At 37.8% G+C, this 24,224-nt stretch overlaps 1 protein-coding gene and 1 pseudogene across 2 annotated transcripts in view; one reads left to right on the top strand and one right to left on the bottom strand.

Moving 5' to 3' along the window:
• LOC122346897 overlaps positions 1–16,512 on the bottom strand; it is a 30,853-nt pseudogene extending 14,341 nt beyond the window's left edge.
• Positions 1–24,224, top strand: part of ntn1a (netrin 1a) — a 255,680-nt gene that overhangs the window by 54,212 nt on the left and 177,244 nt on the right. The gene's annotated exons all lie outside the window — the stretch shown is intronic.

Here is a 24,224-nt window from a genome sequence, read left to right as displayed (position 1 = left end):
GAGATACTTTTGACAAAAACTACGAACTCAATGTTTAGGGATGTTTCACCAGTATAATAATAATAATCTCAAAGACGAATAAAAGTCTGCAAGAGTGATATATCTATGTGTGTCCAGTTACAGTAACTAAGAAAAACACAGCTGAGGTGCAATTTCACCAACTGTCTACACTAGGTTCATAAAAACTGCAAACAGGGCTGTGTGTTACTGTTCCTCATCTAACTCCGCTCTGCTTTTTGTCCTCTCTGTTTGTTTTGAGGCTCTGCAATCTCTCCATTTCCCACCCATCAATATGCGGAAACCAGATACTGTATCTCAGCCAGGGCTATCCTGTGAAACAGCTCACTTTCTCAGATAAATAAACGGTTACGGTGAGGCCGCGGAGGAGTGGGGAAAGGGAGATCGGGAAAGTGAGTGGCAGGGCCAGGAGCTGAAAAGCACTTCAAAGTGGCATCCCTATCACGCCTTAAAATGCAGCCTACTGGTCTTAACCATACAGAAAAGGGACCCACTAGCTACTGTACAGGTCATTTTCTAAAGAGTTGCAATATTAACATATACACTCTGCAAATTAACATAAACAATATGTCCTTTGTTCCCAAAATATCCATAAGTATGAAAATATTATAAATAAATAATACAATAGTCTGATTCATTCACACATATGAAAAGTGTAAATACTTTAACACTTTCACATTTTTTTGTTTGCTGCATTTTTTGTTTACACGCTTATTTCAATGATTATTTTAAGATTTTTTTCATTTCCGCTTGTGCATTTTTGTACTAACTAGAATCCTTTTTTTTAAATTTCAAACAGTTTCCAAGGCAACATTTCTTTTGTTATCTAATATTTATACCATATTACAGCTTCTATTTCATTTAAACAAACAAAATAAATAAAATACATTAGATTTCTGAAGACAATATAAACAACTGATAATAATAATAATAATAAAACTCCAAGCAAAATAATACATTTTAAATTAGAGATTATAATTTTGATTCACTTTGAAAGACAAGAAACAAGTCTCACACTTGGTATTGAGGTTTACGTAGTCCTTCACGATAAGCTCGCCCTGGATGTCTCAACAAGCACCTGTCTGCACAAACTAACCAAATTCTGACGTTAAACAGACTCAGATGTCCACATCCCATCTAAAGAGGTTAAAAATAGACTCATGTTGAGTATAAGTTGTAATCCTTACTATGTGTTACACATCAAACTAGCTTATAAAATTGGTAGAATGTTTGAAGCAGTCTCTCATGTTGAAGGACTTCCTCCAGCCCTAACACACAGGAGGGAAATAAATAAAGAGGCCATCGATTGACTATCCAATACATGCCTTTTTATCTGCCAGAGTCCCGCCCGCTGGATAGCATAAATATATGGAGCCAAAAGATCTGAGAAGAAACACCAACAAATCCTAAGATGAACTGAACGGAGTGCCCAGAGATATCTGCTGTGATTGGCAGCTGCCTATGTCACGGTAAAAAAGGAGCCCTACAGTCTGGGTTAAAAAAGCACGGCCTTGTCTAACCACTGTCCTATTTTTTACCACAAGCAGTACATGGTGGTCTTAAAAACAATCATCAGCAGAGAACACCACAATTTTATTCGAGTCAGAAAGAGTACCTTGGAGTATCGTGGTCATAACACAAGCGGCTTGTGAGTTAAACTCGAATTTCCCTTATCAGCAAAAATACTGGTCTTGGTTTGTTTGTTTTTCCACATTTTAATAAAGAATAATTATATACCTATATGCTTTGAGCAAAAAGTATTATCACTCCTACCGTCAGAATCTCATATTTCTAATTCCATCAAACGTTATGTTGTATAGTGTTAGAGAAATTACTTTGCAACAAGATTACATTTTTAAGGTTAAAATCATGTAATATAACTCAACATTTGTATTTAAAACATCTTAATTCAATACTGATTTAAATAAATGAGGGAGGCACACAATATTTTCATATGAGTCTGAATTTCATTTTATACACAGCTTATTTATATATATAACAGAAACATTTATTTTTATCTGTGAAAGTCATTTTAAGTTTTGTGAGATAACATCCAGATGCAATCTGTCAAGCACACATTTCTGGAACAAATGTTAAAGGAACTGTTTACAATCTTTTAATGTAAAAAGTGCATAAAAATGAAAATACAGATGGCTAAGAATAAATTACTATAATACAGCATGATGTACAGAGCAAGTAGAGATTACGAGAAAAGCTAAATAAATGCTGTAGTGTTATTCACAAATATAATTATTAGATATGTTTCAAAACGTCCAATTACAATAATATACTCTGCAGGGCATGAAAACCTTTTTCTGGAATTAAAATTGAATGAGAATAGAACTTGATCAATAAATGCCTTTAAGTAAATGTGCTCAACAAATTAATCATTATTGATTGGTGAAAATGTATCTGTTTAAATGGACCTGTAAGACAGCCATACCTGCACTCTACTTTCCAGCTGCATATTAACATTTTTAACAGTTGAGATGAGTAAACCTGATAATTTAGTTTAAGCGCATTCTGTCTCACCTCTTAATGCAGCTTTGATCCTTATTTTGAGTAGATCTTAATTAGCATCGTTTAGGATCATTCACATTTTTAATAGAGAAGCTCCACATCCACATCACACAACACAGCAGGACCACCGTGTTCGAGCACATACTGTACATAGCAAACTCATTACTACATCCCCTGATTTCTGTTATTTTCTCACAGCCTGCTGGTTTCTAAAGAGGTCAGGGGCAGATGCACTTTCTGACCACAACCTGGCCTTTTTCACAGACTTTGGAAATCCTGGATTAAGTGGGAGTCAAGTCTGGTTAATACAGATGACCTGGTGCAGTTTCTTTCTTTTTTTTTCTTTTTTTTTTTTTTTTTTTTTTTTAAATCTGGCAGTCTAGTTATTTCTTTTTATGAAAGCGTACTCATTAACGCTCTCGGGGTATAAATCTAGTGACACTGTAAAGCCTCATTGAATACCCTTAATATTTAACTGCTTGTATATTGCATAGCTAACAGCATATTTAAATGAGGTATTATTAATGCATAACTATTAAAATTATATAATGCTGTATTTTGACCTCAGAACGTATACATTTTGTTTCATTTATGCTACGTAAATTAGTTTCTACGTATTTTCTGATGCTCAAGTACTTCACCTGATGTGCAGATATAGTATGGGTCCAATGAAAAGAGCTTAAAAGACTTTAAGATAAAAATACACCATAATCCGCATTTTATCTCACACATGCCTTATTAGAACTAATGAACTTAGTTTATTGTAGGGATTAGCGTAAGTGTTACATTCTTTTTAACAAAAAAGCGCGCTTTCATTCATGAACGCCTTTCTGATCTCTTCTGTCTGTATTTCTGATACAAGTGGAACATGCTTTTAGTGCTACTCGCTGACATTTCACTTTGTGTAATGAAACAAGCAAAAAGCTATGTAGTAATATCGCAATTTTTGCAAAACATGACCCAAGCGCGATTTTCCAATAAGCCCAGATTGGCATTTTTTCGTGAGTAACTGAATGAATGCTTTAAAGCTTTGTCCAAAGCACCAGAATCTTTCAGTCTGCTCGGATTTTCTGGAAATCTTATCTAAACTAACCCTATCAGCCTTGTTTTTAGCATTCCCTGATGCCAGTACATACATTCACAGTGTATCGAGTAATCTAAGTCAATAGCCTTAAGCACACCTGGCTCTGTGTACAGTTGAATCTTGAACAAGCCTCTGCAGCTCCAAACCACAAACAGTTACAAATCCAAACACGGTCATGTTCTAAGTACCACAGTTTGCAAGGTAAATAAAGACAAATTTGCCTTGAAATGAGTGAGGGAAGGGCTCAGTTTAATTTCAAACCAAGACTCGCCATCTCTCAAAAAGAAGGTCAGCAGGATTTTTGGCTGCTTTCTTCTATATAAATGCAAATAGAGTGTATCTCATTTATCAAACTTAAGGCTAGAGTTCCAACATCTTCCAGTCTCTCAATATTTGCCAGAGCACCTTATAAAATCTGTCATTGGTTTAGTGCTCACCTTGAATCCATGTGAGTGTATTTGCACTGCTACGTCCTTCATAACTCTTCCTTCTGAGATATGGCAGAAGCTTCGCTTGGGGCGGCAAGAGAAAGAATCCGGTTAGGAGGTCCAGGACAAAGCGCATGGCTAAACGCATGCAATTTCATACAGCCATTAATCACAGAAGAGCCGTTACTGTGGGAACTGTTGCTCAGGGACGAGCAGGCCATGCTCACCGCTGGTGGTCCTGTCGACAGACCTACCGGACCCATCAAGCCTTAAGTGCCAAGGGGTCGCACCTCTCAGGGTGGTACAGCAGCAGAAACAAAGGAGCGAGAGGATGCAGATCTGTTTTAGAGTCTGCAGGCATGCCGTGTGCTGCCAGCCTGTGAGTTGCTCCTTATTTGCTAGAAATGCTACCATGAGTAGTTTGCATGTTGTGAGAGAGACAAGCTAAAATGAAAGTTAATCATTTTAGCTTTTTGATTGGACATGCTGGTCTGCTAAAAGACTTGCAGTATTTTCTTGTAACACTTTAGAATAGGGAACTATTAACTATGACTTTTCCCTAAATAAATTCCTAAATTTGCTACTTATTGATAGTTAGTAAAGGTAGTTAAGTTTAGGTATTGGGTAGGATTATTTTAGAATAAGGTCATGTAGAATAAGCATTAAACATGTAAGGAATTACTACAAATAAATGGCTAAATATTTTTACAACGTCATGCTAATAAGCAACAACTAGTTGTTAAATAAAATAAAATAAAATGTTACAGTGTTTTGTATATACAACCGAAATTCCAATCTGTTGCAGCATTTGCAGACTAAAATTATATACAAAATTTAAATGCAACATGTATCATACATCCCCCAGAAAAACATTATATTGTGTTTGGTTTTGAAATGAATGCAATGCCTTTTTTGCATGCTGAGATCTTAAGATTTATATACAGGTGCTTCCTTCCAATTTCTTATTTTCATCATATTTTAGCAAACTATTAGCTATGACATTTGCATCAATAAACTCCTAATTTTCAGCTTATTAATACTTAGTAAGGTCATGAAGAATATGTGCTTGCAATATGTACTATAACAAACAGCCAATAAATCCATAAGAGGTATACTAATAAGCAGCTATTTCATAGTAGAGATTTGTTCTAAACTAAAGTGTTTACCTTTGTAGTTTTTTTTTATTTGGCATTTCATTTTGTCCAATTTTTAAAATATTATTACTTTTACTGTATAATACATTTTGAGACTCCAACTAAATGCATATATAAAGAGAGAATTAACAAAACAGACACCTAATTAATCTCTTAGTTATTTTAATTAGAGTTAAAATTAACTAAAAATAGCTAACACTAACATAATAAAAACATGATAACAAACCTAAAACATGATTTTTGAATATCGTATGATCTGTTTTTGCAAAAACTTCTTATATCTCTCTCTATATGCATATTAACAAAAAGAGGTACAATTGTTTCATTGCATTACATTATTTTACACTTCAAACTGCATGCTACCACGCTTGAACAATCTCTATCTTTCCTGCTCATTTTCTTTTTCACCTGTATGTTTGGTTTGGCTCAGAATCCAGCCCAAACACTTGCCCTCCACACAGAAACTGCCACCCCTGCTGAGGTCATCAATTCCGAACTCATACCCGGGCAAGCAGAGCTGGAAGTCGCCGAGGAGAATAGATGTCATGGCGAGCAGTGCACATGGAATGTCATGGTTTCTGCACTGTTTACAGCTCTGTTTATGATCTGTGTTAACAGTGTACAGACACTTTAACTGGAGCTTCAAAAAAACAGCCGCCAGCACGAGGGCCATGAATCTAGGGCTGCAGCAGACCTGTGTTTCAATCCTCATAAGGAGAAAGCAGGAATACCTCCTTCAGTTATCTATGCAATTGTTTACGCTTCAAAAAGGACAAAAAGACAAAAATAGACTTGTGTAGATTCCAGAATTCCTTTTTTAGGTTCATCCGATGTAATTAACACCTAAACTGGTATTTTTGTAGCCTTTCCTTTTTTTTTTCTCCTTTTCGCGCAATGAAAGCACTCACTTTTAAGATAAATCCTAATAAATTGACTAAAGTTCATTGAGCAACCTGACCTAAACACCAGCATATTTTAGAAAAATATAATCGAATCAATTATTTTATTTATTTTGAGTAAAACTAATGCTTTATTCAACTTAACAACCAAAAGAAACGCATGAATTGTGAAGCAATTATGACAGTGAATACAAATATTTGCATATAAACAAAATAACTAAATACTCACATTCATAATCAAGTGACAGCAACACTGAGTAACGACTACCTGAAAAATTTCACAAAAATCACAAGAATATATTATATACGCTTTTAATTTTAAAATGTTAATATTTCACAACATACACATTTTACTTATACTGTGTGTCGGCCAGATAATACTGTTTTGAGTGGTGGACATTTTCAGATTATTAAAATGCTCCTTTAGTGGTTTCTCAGACCTCAAACAGGACGTGAGAAGGTGAACAGGGTTTCTTCAGTAAGGCACATACTCCTCCTCAGGGACTACAAGAATTTGGTTTCAGACATACAGGTAAGCAGATGTTTGTCATAGAGCTCTTCACCTGACTGCAATCTCAGCAGTACATTCTCCTGGCAGACTAAATGGAAAGATCCGGCTGATGTTTACTCCGGCAGACTGTCGGGATACAAAGCTGAGAAATCCCTCTTCTTTCTTGTGTGTGTGCATGTTACCTGTCCACTCTGTTTTATTCTACGGTGTGGCAGGTCTAGTGCGACAGACTGTGAAGCTTATATGAATTGTACTTTAAATGACACAGCGCGAATCCTAAATACATAAAATAGAAGCGCTTCAAACAACTGCCAGTAAGTTTGTAATAAAATAATTCACAACAATGATCAAACTATAAATTCTGAGTCGCCATCTGTAAAAAAATAAGTAAAACTCACTGGTAATTTGTGCCAAAAAGAAAATTGCTCAATTGCTCACAATCATCTGTCTCACTGAATCTTCTGCAACATCCTCATTTAATCTCTTGTTTTGCCAAACCACAGCTGAGCGAGGGCTGACACATGCTTTCTACTATAGAATAAAAGGCTCAATTAATTCATTTAGCTGTTTCTTCTACCTCAGGCCAGACATCAATAGGCGAGCAGACAACTCTTCTGTCCTACTATAGCTCAACGTGCTGCTGGCGCTGACTGAGGAAACAGGTGCATCACGTCGTGGTGAGTCTGAAACAGTACTGCAGCGCTGTGATTTAAGAGAGGTGTTAATGCCATCAAGAGGTGAAGTCAACTGTGTCTTCCCTCAAGGCTCAGTGCAGAAACAGCCAATAAATTACACAATTGCATGATATACTGAGAGAGCTATCCTTATAGCGCTGAAAATTTTCTCACAGCTAAGGAACAGCTAGATATGAATAAGACACACCTAAGACATAAAACATGCAATGGTTGCAATTATGTTATTGAATGAATACTGTAAAAGTGGTTATGCCAGGTGATAACACATCTGTTCCCACATGTTTTGATGTGGGTATATTCTCCTTTTTATTATTATTAAACAAATCTGAGTTAGCATGATTTACTCCATGAGTGAATGGAGGACTTCAGGCAGGAGACACGAAGTTTGTGTTGTGAAAGTCGGCCAATTTATCCTCAGCTGGTTCCTGTCAGTGATGGTGAGACTGCTTTATTTCTGGTATCATACTAACAATGCAGATTTAATGAGGATGGCATCCCTATGTTCCTAAAGAAACAGCTTTTAATCTGTGAAGTGATAACATGAACCTGCCCTGAATTTATAAAAACATAGTCATAATAGAATGTGTAGGAGAAAGAGTTTGGAGCAGAAGCAACCCAGCTTCCACAGGCCTCTCAAAAGAACACGTCTCCATCTTGAAGCTTTCAAATTCTAATCTCAGAAATAAGCACAAGGTTTTTTTCTCGGGCTTGTAAAGGGAATCTGTGTTCCATTATGTATCAGACCAGTAATATCAACCAAAAGCCTCAAAAAATGAATGTTTTGTTCTAAAGGAAGCTGAGAAAGTCCACTGAGATGGCCAATGTAAAGTCTTAACCACGCTGTTTTGCCCATATATCAGTGTCCTGTCCTGTGGTAATTTTTTATTTATTTTTGATTAATATTTTTGTAGGATAAATCAAGTTGCTAATATTATTCTACACACAACAAACACACAATAAAAGTTGTTATTCCAGTTGATTGGTTCATTTTTGCTTGACTCTGATTGACCTTGATTTTATATTCCAAAATACTGACATATTTTTTGCATCAACTTTAAGTCATAACTGACTTTTCTGGCAAAACCATAAAGGCTTATGTATAATTTCACGATCTTTGTAACTCAGAAATCCAAACCATCCTCGACTGTCTCTGTGCTATGCCTCCAAAAACATTCGTTCATTATTCATTCTATCTCACATGTAAGGTTATTCAACAAAGATAATACTGATATTAAAGCCGAAAGTAAAAAAATATTAATATCCAGCAGCTCTCAGACTTTACTAACAGTCTGAGTTTATTTCAAATTGTATAGCTGAACACATCGCTACATTTATTGTATGCAATCAAGAGAATCTGAAACATCCCCAAATCTTGTGATGAAATAATTTTTTTATCTAAGCAGAGATTTTCTTTCCTCAGATTTTATGATATGATCGGCAAAATCTCCCTGAGATCTTCTCACTTTAATGACCTTTAAGTATACTAGCAGATGTTTCAGCTGAAACCTTTCTTCAGTGTGTTGGTTCGCTGCTCATTAGATGATCTTATACACAGTCTGTGAGTGTATTATCAGGTGTTCATAATTAAACAATCAACTGGTTCATAAAATAACAATAGAAACAATAACACACCAGGCATATATAGCTCCTCAGAGTTGGAATTGAATTGTGAAAAAATGCTTTAAATGCCAGTCCCAGCAGGACTCAGCCTTTGAAAGGAGCGTGGTTTGATATTCTCTGTTCATATTGCCATCGTTCTGGCCTGAAATATTTCTATCCTGTCAATATACACTTTTCATACATTAGCCTGAGTGCTGTCAACAATGTGTCCTTACAGTAACAAGCACATCATTGTATTTCAAAACAATGCTCGAGGCGATCCAAGCCACATGTGTGTAAGATGGGGAGACAGAACTTGGACAACGCTTAAACATTGTCAGACCGAGGAATAAATTGTTTTGACTCTATTTACAATCAGCGTTGGTGTTCTGCTTTTTCAAATCTTGACAATCACGAGCAATTTAAAATCAGAATCATTAAAATTGACGTCACATATTTTTTAATAGTATTCTCTCACAAACTGGGCACATTATCGCTTCCATCAGTTACGCAGCATCCCGCTGAAAAAACTGAACGATTCTCTCGAACTCAAAGCAGCATTATCATATCTTACGCGATACCATCTCGCCTGAGCGCGATATGTGCTAACGCTCATGTTTCCGAGCCTTGTGTGTGTGTGTGTGTGTGTGTGTGTGTGCCGTCTAGTTAAACTTGAGATGCAGATGGCTGGTTTGGGCCTGTTTATGCATTGCAACCTGGCAGGCATCAGGTTGAGTTTGCTGCAGAGTACTCTGACTCTAGAGCCAGGCTCTCTCTGAAATATACTCTCACCCCTGCAGCAGAGCCCCCAGCGTGGGCTTTCCGCCAGCACTGATCTCGCCAGGAGGTCTGGGCCTTCTCTCAAAAACACACAGCCTGCTCCCACAGGTTTAGGCAACAGCCAGCTCAACGCACCTCTATATATCTCTGGTTCTCCTGAAGAGGCTGGGCTCGTGCATCGCAGTCTGATTCCAAACTCTCAAAACCATTGTTTTTTGATCACCCTCCTGTCAAAAAAAACTGCAAGAAAGCTGCCAGCCGGTAAGGGAGTAACATGAAAGCGCTAATGAGCTCGCTAGTGGAAAACATCCACGTTGCACAATCACAAACAGGTGGTTCAGAACCGCTTAGGTGTTTGCCTGTATTTGTTCGATGCATCTGCAGATGATGATGAAGACACTTTTGAAAATTCTCTACAAGATTCACATGCATACGCAGAAGGTCTTGTTCGTATGTGGTTTACAAAACAAGATGAACACCAGTAAACACTGATAAGCCGCTTCTGGGAAACAAGGGTCACTGGATGAATTGCTGCACGCCTATGACGGTAATTCATCCCCTTTGAACAGTAGTGAGGCAGAATAGTGAGGTAGCAGAGCAAAGTGCAAAAGCTCTGAAGGTTTCTCTTCTCACATCTCACCTCTTCTGCTTGATAGGTGGGCTCATTTGATCCATCGGCAGCTTTGAAGATTAGAGGCGATGATTTATAAAAGCCACGTGGCAGCTAAAACATTAACTATTGCCTTTATTGTTACTGGTATAGACAAAACACAAAGACCGAAATTACTGATGGCGATTATCTTCGAAATCTGACAAACAAAATGATTGTCCTTTATTTATTTATAATAATATTAATAATATTTATTGATTTATACAGGAAATCAAACCCCATCTAAATGTTTTCGGAGTTTTTGAGGCAGTGTGATTGACACAACATGAAGTCTTATTTATTTTTATACAATTCACCCAAATTTTTAACTTCTGTTTGCATTTTGTTGTACAGCATGTAACTGGCATGATTGTCTATCTGCTTAACATAAATATAAAAGGGGAAGAAAAAAGATATTTGAACAAATTTTCCCAGCGGTTTTGTCCATACCATGAAAGTCAATCAGGGGTGCACACCTTTAATACAGCTTCAGTGGTTCAATTCATGTTTGAGCTCAAATCAAATGTCAAGTGTGTTCTTTCCCTGTCACCTGACATGATGTCAGGACAAAGCACCAATTGATGTGTTGCCATATTTATACCAATATAATATGATGGCACGCAGTAATGAGTTGATCTGATTTGACAATGGATCGCCACTTAAAGGGATAGTTCACCTAAAAATACAAACTCCTGTCATTTACTTTCCTTCATGTCTTTCCAAACCCGTGATTTGATTTGAAGTGTTCTATGTATATGCAATGATCAGTATGTGAATAATTGTTCAGTTAATTCTGTTCATCATATAAAGTCATCGTGTCTACAGAAGATTTGGACTAAACTACTCATGAATACACGCTGAACGTTTTTTAACATTGACTTTATGAAGTGCCAATGTTTCACAATGTTTCATTTAGATTAACTAACCCTTTAAGTTTCAGTCTGTTCAGCATAGAAATGGATCATATTAAACCACTGGAGCATGAATTACTCTTACATTACATTTATGAGATGTTTTAAAACTCAGCTGACTTTTATTATACGGGCAAAAAAACAATGAAACATTCTTCGTGATATCTTTTTTTTTTTTTTGTTCTGCAGAAACAACATGAAGGTGAGCAAAGGATGGCAGAATTTCAGTTTCTGAATGAACTGTTCATTTACTTTTGAGAAGAGCAAACGAGCAGAGCTTCATTTTCTTCTAAAGCATGAATAATGTGTCCTGGGAGATTACTCCGATGGGGTCACCTATTTCACGTCTTCAGAATATCGACCTGCCGCCGGAGAGAGCACTAAAACACTTCCAAGTGAAGTGTGCATTTAATGTTCAAGGAGATCATGCAGTAACTGTGTGAGACGATATGTTCAAACTGGCTGAGTCGTGTTGTGGTTTGGCTGTTGCAGGAAGTGTAACTTTGTGATGAGAAACAAGTACATGCGTGGAAATACAAGAGAAGCCATTTGGATTCTGACAGCGATTTGTTTTACTTCCAACAATAGAGGACGGAGAAACATCCTTGATTCATCTCAAACCGCAGTCAGAGATTCAACACATCCTTCTGTCATCAAGATAGCATTGCTCTTAAAATGTCTTCTCTTTACTAAAGCGTTCACCTTTACTGCCTCATCTTGTCTGCTCCTCACGAAGCTCTTTTATGGCGCTGCAGTTATAATTAAGCCACAGCAGGTTATTGCGTGATTCGAGCTGTACTTTACACAAGTATAAACGACACAATGCATAATCGCATAACTGAAGGATTAAACGCACACCGCCACGTGTGTACATTGCAAATGCAAATTTTAGCACAATTAAAATGTATAATATGCTAAACAGGCCAAGCTGCGGTTGCTTTTTTCAGGTCTGTTAGTTTGACTTTTTAAAAACAGATTGGTAGGATTTCAGCGGGACGAATGATATTTTTAAAACGGCGGTTTTTACAACATCAGCACCTTTTTCCCCCTGTTTATCACTGCGAAGTTGCTTTTAAACAACCTGTACTGTATAAAGCGCTACAAAGAACTGTGTAGTTTTATCCAGTGTAATGTTTTAAATGATTTTTTCCCAGCTACGGAGCTTTACATTCCCATTTCACTTTGTATTCTTGACAGGCTTCAGACTGTGGCTCAATGCATTAAAAAATGATGCCTCTCAATGCAGTAAGCTGATCGATACCGTAAGGCCACATTAACAGGGCACTCGGGGGTTTATGGGGGTCCTTTTCCACTCAAGGATCCAATCAGTTAAGTGCGGTTCGAGTGAAACCTAGGTCTCTTTACTTATCGATCGCTATCTATTAAACAATTTCTCTCAACACTATGTTTCAATCACTTTAAAACCTCCCTCATAATCTACATTTCAATCCATCTCTCCCATATGTTTACATATGTGTATCCCTTCCACACAAGCGCTTTGGTGAAATGTCCTTTCAGTAAGAGTTTGGTGTAGTGCATGAACTCATATTAAGACCAACACAGACAATTGCACTGAAATACTCCCCAGCATGCTGGAATGTTTCTCCTACATACACTACCGCTGAAAGAGGACCAAACCCTCTGTCAGATCATTTACATCATACATTTCATATTTAGGTTTGGGCTATGAATGAAAGGTTGCCATATAGTGTTTCTGTAGGTGTTTGATTGCATTTGGCCCTCACTACACACACACACACACACACACACTCACACACACACACAACGGTTTTCCCTCGGTTTCTGCTCCCGGCTCAGAGGTGTCACACGGCTCTTTCTTCTCCTGTTTAAGCTCTGTTTGCTTTAACGCTGCCACCCTTCACTCCTCTCTTTTCACTTTTCACTTCTTTTCATTCTCTTGTTTCTTTCTTTTTCATTTCGGCAGTGGATCCGATGGCACTGCGCTCAGGAAAACACAGCCGAGGAATGTTCGGCAAAAGCATCTAGCTCGCTGACAGCAAGATGTGGATGCTGTGAGTGACGATCTTTTGTGCCTGCCTGCAAGACTCACACATGGAGGCCCTGGTAAAAATAAAGTGTCAAGGATACAGGGGAGCAATTCATTTCTTACTGTGCGACAGTGGCGTCTCAACTGGTGTGTTTACATTTCCAGCCAACAGATACATGTTTGGCTTGCTCAGAGAGAGAGAGAGGAGAAAAGAACGAGCTCTTTCTTTTTCTGAGATGAGTCAAAACAGGCATTGAAAACTAACTGGGCAGGTGCTAAATTAGCTCTAAAATACGTGATTGATGACAGATGATGACTATCAGGCTCTTTTCATTATAGTTATGAATTAGACTTGTTTATGCACAGCCAGACATTGTCTGCATGTCCGTTTGACAGTGCACTGTCATTCAGCTATTGAATTGAACTGATTCAAAAACACATGCTAAAATATGATAATTATTTATGGCATTTTAGGATGCAGACAGTTTAACCCACAGAGATACGTGTTTTTCGTTTTTTGCAGTATAAGTGAAACACACAAAGGGCATTGTGAGCGTTAATGCTATTTTATTTAAAGGAATGTTTTCATTAACGGGAATTGCATGCTTCAGTTGCACCCATAAGCACTTTTCATAACCCGGAGATTTATCTTATCTTTCAGACTGCTGATAAACAGTCTGCTTTTAAGAGTCGCTTTAGCTTGGTTTGTTCTATCTTAAGAGAAGCCAGGCGATTCAGTGCAAATTATGACAGTTCATTTCATTTATGAATTAGGTGCCTTATCCATTTAATTAAGGGTCATGAGTTTTATTTTCTTTACTTTAGGTACTTTAAGCAATAGACTAAACATCCACGTTGCTCCTGCTAAGTTTGTCATGCAGTGAAACTGGGTGTTTCAAATATCTATGTAAAATGTATTTTTATTATTACTAATTTTTTCATAAATAATTATAATAAATAGGACGATGATAAATAAATATTCGGTAGTCTTACCAGCAGCTCTCTACTGAATTCGATCATTTTAGTTTTTATTTGTGGTTTGCATACTTAGCACAGCGTGAATAAATATATTTAGAGACAGTATAAGTAAAAACAATAATAAAAAAAGGAATGAACATGTTTGATATTCAGTTTTAATGGCAGTGATAAAAGGAGCGCACGCGCCAGAACACGAGGCGGCTAGCTGGCGGACTTTATCACATTGCTCTTTTTAGACGACGAATATATGCCGTGTGTCTTTCTCAAGCTTTAGTTTTTACCTGTTTACTTTTTTTATTATACCTGAATATATCTTAATAATTTTACCTTAAACTACTAATTACTATGAAAATGCTAAAAAAAAACTTTTTAAAAGAAAAAGCTTGTGGCACTGCGTATAAAATAAACGTTTAGGCGCATCTTAATAAGCTGCATTGACAAACGATTCCATATTTTTGTATAAATATATTTTTAAGGCATTTTGTTAAAAAGAAACGTACAGTAACCACGTAAGTTGAGCCCAAGTTTCTTTTTCAAAACTTACATTTTATTATTATTATTATTATTATTATTACTACGTAAATTTGTATTTAATAATGCATAAAGCTGAAATTAAATCAAATCTATGTATTAATTAATTATGTTTAGACCATAGACATTTATTTAAACTCTGTTCGATGCCGAGATTGGTTAAAAATCGTAGCTGATGCATATAATAATAAATCGTAATAATTTATATTCGTTTATCTTTGACGGCTCTAGCCCACAGGCTGCTTACATCCAAACCACTTTTTTTTTTTTTTAAATTAGAGATTTTATTTTTTATCATTTCTCTAAATCATTTAGTGGACCGTCCATAAATCTGTCACTATATTGTTGCATTGTACTGATCCTGAAAGTTCCCTCACTGGACGCGAAACGCTCGCATTTAAAAAGAAAACACCCGCACTTTTTTACTTGGCGGTCACGGCTGGTTTCCAACTCATCTCAAACAAACTGTACGTGCGACAAAGATAAACGACGCGTCTTCGGCGACGTGTTCGCGCCTCAGGCTACGCGCTTTTCAAAAACGACGTGGAAAAAAAAAAGCAAATGGACCTACCGACGCATTCGTTGGCTTCTTCCTTGCGGTCGCGCGCTGCCAGGGTCGGTCATAGTGAAAAGGTTTGCATCTGTCACACCCGGTCCGGCTGTATTGTGCTTGCACTCGCACACCAGGTTTCCGTCCCTGTCTTTGACGCACCGTGACGCGTGTCCGTTACACTTACATCTGCCTCCGACCTGCAGGTCTGACACGGCGTAAAATAGGAATCTCTAGCCAGCTCCGAGTCATCCTCATTTTCGTCTCCGAAAGTGTGCAGTCGGCTGAAAGTGACCTTAATGTCAGTGGCGGTCACCCAGTCCTGAAGCACGGGTGAATTGTCAAAGTCGTGCGCGGAGGGTCGCCCGTCCAGGGTGCTGAACGCTATCAGCCCCCCGGAGAGAGGGTGCATGTCGGTGTGAGAATCTGTGCAGATGGCCTCTTGCTCGTTTTGCTTAGTGATCGTGGCTTTGCTGGGCTTGTTGTACATCTTTCTGCATTGGGTCGAGTAGTACTGGAAAGGCACCCAGGACTTTCCGTAGTCCATCGATTTAAAGATAGCCATGGACTCTGGTCGCGGGGAGCAAAACTGCAAACTCACGTAGGTCACCTCGAATTTCTTGCCCAGGGACAATGTTAAAGTCACATTTTGAGGATACTGGATGTAATTGTCCGACTGCCAGCAGGTGAGATTGTGAGGATTGTTCAGAAGTCAGTTAGGTAAGCAGGTGGGTGATATTTCTTTGGGTCCGACGCGTCACACGTGTGGCAGTTTCTGTGCCTTTCGTCCCTTTCTCGGTCACCACACAGTACCGACTCGGTGTTTTGCCGCAGGTGCTGGACGCGCGCACTTCCTTCCCGAACGCCGCGTTGACGAAATCGGGATGCATCTTCTGGGGTGACCGTTCTCGTCGTAGCACGGGTCCGGTGGAGGTCTGAGCGGCGAACATGCTCACTGCGTATCCGCCGACGGTGCCTTTGACCACACAGTAGAGAGTCACCAAAGTGACCAAAGCATCCGAGACCCTCAACATCATCCCGCGCCTTCCTCAGTCTCTCCTGTTCTGAAACGCAGCCGTGTCCGAACGAGAAGATGCTATCAACTGTTTGCGGATGGAAAACCAGTTGACAACCTGAGCGTGATCAATCCACAGCAGATAGGACACCGGTGCCAAAGAACAAACTAATGCGAATCTAAATCGGACTCAGCATGTGGGCAAACTTCTGTATTTAGGGTTAAACCGCTACGGAAAGATCCGACAATAATTACGCTTTCGCATCGAAAGAAGATCGCAGCTGGAGAAATGTCTACACCGATCACTGTACCTCCTCAAACACTTTCAGAAAAAGTCTCAAAACAATCTCAGCTCGTTCTGGCTCTCTTTTTCCGTGAGTATTGGACACGCGCTTTTACTTGTCTGGTCCTTAAATCTCCGCGCATGTAGAGGATATAAGAAGATCCCGTTAGTTTGAGCTCTAGTGAGATAGGAGACACTCACGTTGCCTCTCTCTCTCTCTCTCTCTCTCTCTCTCTCTCTCTCTCTCTCTCTCTCTCTCTCTGTCTCTCTCTCTCTCTCTCTGTCTCTCTCTGTCTGTCTCTCTCTCTCTCTCTCTCTCTCTCTCTCTCTCTCTCTCTCTCTGTCTCTCTCTCTCTGTGTCTCTCTCTCTCTCTCTCTCTCTCTCTCTCTCTCTGTCTCTCTCTCTCTCTCTCTGTCTCTCTCTCTGTCTCTCTCTCTCTCTCTGTCTCTCTCTCTCTCTCTCTCTCTCTCTCTCTCTCTCTCTCTCTCTCTCTCTCTCTCTCTCTGTCTCTCTCTCTCTCTCTCTCTCTCTCTCTCTCTCTCTCTCTCTCTCTCTCGTCTCTCTCTCTGTCTCTCTCTCTCTCTGTCTCTCTCCTCTCATGGGCTCTCTTGAGTTTCTCTTCATCTCCAGCAGTGACACTTACGCATAGACTTTGAGAACAACGACATCCACTGGTAGATTATCAATAAAACCAGCGCCTGAATTGAACGTGGAGTATAATAGTGCAGTTTGAAAATTACTATGTATTTAAAAAAAAAGAGTAATCGTCGCGTAGTCTATATCTTATTTATAACATAAAGGATAATGCTCTTTTTATAGGAACAAGTCGAGTATAACAATAATAATGCCGGTACGTCTTATAAATGTGAATTTATAATGGCATTATTTGGTTAGTTTTATTCATTAATGAGTTTATTTTGTCATCTTAGAGGTTTTCGGTTGGTACATGATTATTTTATAAAGCCTATCTCCCAAAGCTAATGACTTCCTTTAGTTTGGTTTAGCTAGGCTACGTGTTTGATTAGCAGGGTATCCCATTATTAAAGTCCAACATTACTTTTGTTAGCTATAACAGCTCATTTAATTACATTTTGTTTCTAATGTTTTCTCCCTCAGCGAATTTCTCGAAAGATTGGACACGAAACACTATAATACGTTGCAATGGCATTAATAATATTTGTCTATGCATCGGATATATTTATTTAACGGTCTAGATTCTAGAGTGACCTATAAAAGAGCGAGTTGTCATTTATATTAGGCCTACTGAACTACATTTTGAGTGGGGAAACAAGTAAATAATTAGGCGTTATGTTCTGCCATACATGTTTGTGTGTTTTAGCTAGCTTATATCGTCTTTTAAACTGATCTGTTAAAACGGGCCTTTGAAATAGAACTGCAGGGGTCGACCCCAGACCTCAGTAAGTGGGGGCAGTTATTTATTCCTCTTTGTTTTTTGATTAACATGCCGCGGACAGGTATTTAATTGGGCCGCTATCCTTTAAAAACCGATAATATTACTGACACATGCCAGGTTTCATTCACCAGTTTACATTCACTTAAACCCTAACCGATTGTATTTACGTGAGATACTGCACGCAGTGGACATTTTGACAATCAGGCGCGAAGAGAAGTGCCGGCTCGCCTTGAAACACGGGTCTGTCCCGAAAAACCGGATGGCTGTTCAGCTTAGATTTAGGCTTATGTTTTAATTTATTTTTTCCTTTTGATTCGACATATTTCCAAACGTGTTAACCATAGCCTATAATATGATTTTATAGCGTAATCATTAACTGCGCATTAAATCCTGTCTTTTTGCCTAAGTACCGAATATGGGTGTCATGCCATAAAATATTTTAATTCGACTGACTTTGTCAGGCTTGTTGACAGGGTTTATTTGATGTTTGTGTTTTGTATAACTCATCGGCAAAATTAAATGTTTTATCCATTCATTCATTAATCTAACAGCGGACTAATGTATGTATATTAATGTATGTACATTATTACAAACAGGCCCTAAGTGATTTTATTTAGAATTTTCCAAACAAATTTTGTGTAGGCTAGGCCTGTTAAGATGTCTATGGCTTCCATTTGAGGAAGTTCGAGCTCAAAAAGCAAAGGCACATGTGTTGTTTTGATAGTTTACCTGGCGATTTTTACCGTCGCCCTCCTTCCTCATTGTTTACCGCCTTTTACTTGACGGTTTGTTTTTTCTGCCACGCGGTTGAACCACTAGATGGCAGTATTTCGTTTCCACTCTAGCCAAGCTCACCCAAAGCATGTCGTTGTTATATGTCTACCTGTTATATATATATATATATATATATATATATATATATATATATATATATATATATATATATATATATATATATATATATATATATATATATATTACTTGGATTTACCATTACATATTGGTTCCTGTCCAGCTGTGCTGATTCCTCTGACTGGAAGCTTTGTAGATAAGTTCCTTCTTTACAGCAGTCACAAACCACTGAGTGGAAGGCTATTTTTCAATTAAGCTTACTAATATGTGTGAGTTTTGAGAAAGGAAGAGACAGAGAGTGACACAGAAAGAGAGGAACTCTTATGTTACAAAAAAAATGAATTTTATAACCTCTTGGGAAGTGAAGAGTTAATCTTATGCCGACTGTAGAGGCTGAGTCTGCACAGCATGCCATTAAATTAAGCTACTTGAATATCTTCAAAACAAAATCAAACATCATAGTAAATGGTGTGTACCTAACAAGGACTACAGTCAACTTTTTACAAAAGTAAAAAATATATATATGTTGATTTTGATAATGGAATGTTGGTACATTATTATTCAGTAAATGTCAAAAAGCTGTTTCTTCTAAAACAGACTGTCATTCATGGCGGTTTGCCATCCATAGCATTAATAAAAATAAGACGTCAGTCAAAGAACAAAGCATGCGTGTGTAAGTCGAACCTCCTCCCCCTCATGAACACATGTAGCCCATGTCTTCCTCTTTGAGTTCTTCTGCACCTTCTCTCTGAGTTCCTGTTTAGTTGCACTAAAGCGTGGCAGGCGTACTGATATAACTGCTCCTGCTGTTGCTGTCTATGTAGGCTGATATAACCTGATGCTGAAGGATGTGGTTACATTTCCACCTCTTTTCATCTTAAGCGCTGGATTACGCTGCAAGGACATTGCTTCCACCTCAGCCCGCACATTGATAAAAGACAAAGAAACCATGGGAAGAGGATAAGAACTCCAGGTAAGCGTTGCCTGTGGTGCATTCCTACAGCAAGGTCATTTTGATTTAAGATAGCCTAGGAAGGGAATAAAGGTCAAGTCAGTGGGCATGATGTGCAGGTGAATGTAATCAAGCCCATGATTTGAGTTAACCAGAATCAGCAAGGTTTCTCTTCCTCCACGTCAAACATTTACACGTGAAGACTCCCAGCGCTTCACCACCTTTTAAAAGGAGTTTTACGGTGGATTATGTTCACAGCTGAGGACGTCAGGTGGAAACTTTACTATTCGCTGGTTTTGTGCAGTGAGGCGTGCGGGACAGCTGTTCTGAATCAGTAATCTGTTAAAGGATTTATTTATCCACCAGTATGCAATACAATAATGCAGTCGTGCTCAGTTATGTGACAGCATCGGTGTTCTGTTCTGTTATTATACACGGTTTTAGTACTTAAGCGATTTAGAATTTTTTACAGTAAGCTGTAATGAAACTTTTAAAGTGACAGCAAGACGTTCACGTAGGCTTCCTCTGTGGCGAACAGGTCAGATGTAAAAACAGTGGCTAAGTCAGAGATCTTATCGTATTCGAGCAGTAGACTTACAGCAAGCAGTCTAGTTCTGCAAAAGATCAGTTAAGATAACATATGGATGCTAATAAGGCATGAAACATACGTATATATATATATATATATATATATATATATATATATATATATATATATATATATATATATATATATATATATATATATGAATAGATATTCGAAGTCTGCAGATACTAAGTCCTTGGTTGCAAAATACAGCTGATCCTGACTCTATGCAAAGTCATACGCTTTGGATCCAGTTAGAAGCCAATGCATTCATAACATTTGATGGATATGTATTTCCAAGTAAGAATGGAGTATAAGCCTCTAAGTGCAAATATATGCAGATGGATTTTACATTTTACTTGCAAATTAGTTTTCTCTTTAATACTGTCTATAATATTCAAATAATATATTTGTTTTCATTTCCACCATAGCATACGATAGTCCATAGTTCAAGTAACTCTGCAAGAACTGGCCTTCAGTGTATAGCTGACAGGAGCAAGTGTGAGCTTTAAAGTACTGAGATACTTCCCCTTTTCATGCGCAAACAGCATCTGACAGAAACTCTAATAATACATACATAAGGAAGTTTTTTTGGCATTCATGTGCTTGTCTCTATGCAACTTAAGAGAGAGAGAGAGATAAAAATGATGTTACTGTTCAGTTAAATTAGATTTTTCCTATCTTTAAATATGTTATACCATGCAGCACACTGCAGTACAAAGTCAATAAGCAAGCAACAACAACACACTTTTGATGCAGCTTTAAGTTCTAAGTGCTTGTTCCTCACTTAATAACAGATCATTGGCTGAGTTTGGATTGTAGTTGAATTTGCTGGATTACGCAACTAGAAGCTGGAAATGAAACTGGTTTCAGTAGTGATGGTCATCACTGTGTGTATCATTGCTTTAAAACACTGGGATCGGCCCAAAAAATGTCACTGGACAAAACCTATTTGTTGCTTAGACCATAGGAAAGTTATAATAATGCATTTCAATGTATTAGATACCCGAAAGACATAATGAGGCGCAGCAATTAAAAACAGTGTTAGTTTAAATCATAATATGTTTTTGTCAGCCAGTTCAGAATACATTAAGTTTGAGTCATAATTTGAAGTGAAAGTAGCTTCTTTGTAATCAGATGTAAGCGTTGCTTGGGTCTGAAATTGGAAGACATACTAAAGTTGTTTTGTGTTAAACCTCTTCCTGTTTGTATGACAGCAGGGTTTATATCTTTTCTATCAAATGAGCTCATTGCACCTGGTATGCTCAAAATGTGTTGCTTTACAAAAATAGAACGTGGTTTATTTATTGAACATATTTAGATTCCAATGACACAATTATTTGAATGCCAAAAACTGTCGCTTGACATGCTTTTGGCAGCATCAGTTATTCATGATAATATGAACAGCAATAGCCTCTTAAGACCAGAGAAAAAGTTTTTTTTGATGTCTTTAAATAGTTTACAGCGATAAAAATAACGTGACAGGACTCAGGACTCAATTTCTTTCAAAAAATGAAAAGACATAAGTAAACAAGCATTGACAAAAATTTTGTTTTTTCACCAAACTTTGTACTTTGTGTGTGTGTGTGTGTGTGTGTGTGTGTGTGTGTGTGTGTAAAATGGTCATAAATTGGTTTTCTCATTATATACAATGTATCTATGAACTAATTCTAATTTGCTTATTAATGTGTTTTTGGGGCAACATATTAAAAAAGACGTGTAATAATGTGAGTAATAACGGACAGGATTTTAAAAACGATATATAATATTTCATAGAAGACTGAAATATAATTTCTTTCGCTATTCATTTGTTATGTCTCCCAAAATGAATAATAAACATGCTTTTAGTCCCAGTGTCTTCATATGATGACGTGTATGAAATCAATGTCCTGAGACATGTTTTGATTTGAAACCCAATAAGATGTTCTAAGACGTTGATTTGTGACACACAATTTAAAAATTTGATTTAAAGGATAATTGCAAAACATGAATATATTTTCATAAGAGTGCCACTAAATCAATTGCGGACATTTTTGAAGACCAGAGAGAGGGAGTGTTTATGGTCATTTGGTATCTCTGAAGAGCCTTGAATGTGACATTGTATAGTCTCCGAAAAATTCACTAAAATATAATGTCATCATATGAGGATATTGCAGAAATTCTAAATATATACAGCATTACATCTTTACATGGACAATTGTAAATTACACAATATGGGGATGTCAGTACTTTCACTTAAGAAACAGGATAGCCACTGGAACAAGTGAGTACAATTTGAAATTTTCTGTCTTCTTGTGAATTTGTTTTTCTTACATCTCTATGTGAAAAATAACAGTAATAATAATTATATATATATAAAAATATATATATATATATATATATATATATATATATATATATATATATATATGTAAAAATGATTGTATGTAAAACAAATACAAAACATGTAGCTGTGAAGGCAGCAAAAAACAATATACTGTATTCTAAATATAGAATATAGTTTTTATTCTTGAATAGTTCCACTCGTTATCAAGCCGTTTAAAGTTCTGAAAGATTTTCTATGCACGCGTGCTTCACAGATAAGCTTGTTTCCGTGTTTTATATATTTCACTACACTTTAGTTGTACACAGAGGTTTTTGCAGAGCATGAGCTGAAACAGAGGTGAGTGTGAAGTTCCCACAGGTACCAATAGTGGCTAGAAGGAAAGAATAGAGTTCCTCATTTCCGCCTAGACGGGAGAAATCAGCATCCTGGTTCTGGTAAATATTGCTCTGTGATAGATCCCCTGCATCCTACTGTATCTGCTTAACTGGGCCACTGTGTCGGCGGCAGCGTATAAAAAGGAAGCACTTACCGTTGAATATTGTCACCATTGTTCGACTGCTGTTATTTCCTAAAACGATCACGGCAGGGGGAGTTCGGCCTTATTGTTATGAGAGGGAGGGATGTGGATGAGAAGACTCAGGGCTCACAGGAGAAGGCGCATGGGGGATATTGGTCCCCATCAATCAGAGACTCCACACAATGAGCGCCGACCCCCTCGCGGTGTGGGAGTCTATCATAGCGGCCGATCGCACCACAACAATGGAGCAGCACCTGTTTCCTCGGCAAAGCTCGGGAGCAATCTTCCTGTACAGGGCTTTTGGAAATATGATCAGGAGAAGGAGCTGAGATTAACCTTCACGCTGGGTCACGGTGGGAACGTGAATCAGCTGAGATGAAGGGAGCATCTCATATAGCTAAGGTCTGAGTCCAGTGTTTGAACAGTCCCCTTGCGAACTGAAGCTGCGTGAGGAATTGCTTCGTTCACCAGAGTAACACTTTGATTTATTTAAGAGTGCTCCAGATTTCTAATGCAGCACTGCTGAAGGGCCCTGGTTGCGTTTCACTGATTCTGTTCACATTCTCAAATCTCAAATGCATCTTTGCTTCACATAGGAAGTTTGCTGGGATTGTGTTTGTGTTGCCCGGATGAAATCATCCTCTCGCATAAGAGGATGTGAACACATCCTTTTACGTGTCAACAAGGTCACTTCCACATTTTCAGAGGTTGCAAAATGAACAAAAGGCAACAGGCATCTGACTGACTGACTGACGGCTGCTGGTCAGTTTGTTTGCACCAGTTTGATCCGATATTATGCCACCAGCTGATGTAGAAGAGTGATTTTTTAACTAGCCGGCCTGAGCGAATCTTCCCAGAATTACTAAAATATTTAAATAATGACGTATTGATATAGTAAAATAATATCAATTATTGACTAAAATGCTTAAAACAGACGTAAGATGTAAATGTATATCATATTTA

Source organism: Puntigrus tetrazona, chromosome 6, assembly GCF_018831695.1.
Source record: "Puntigrus tetrazona isolate hp1 chromosome 6, ASM1883169v1, whole genome shotgun sequence".
NCBI lineage: Eukaryota > Metazoa > Chordata > Actinopteri > Cypriniformes > Cyprinidae > Puntigrus > Puntigrus tetrazona.
The sequence above is the reverse complement of the archived record's forward strand: the minus strand, read 5'-3'. Positions and strand labels throughout refer to the sequence as shown.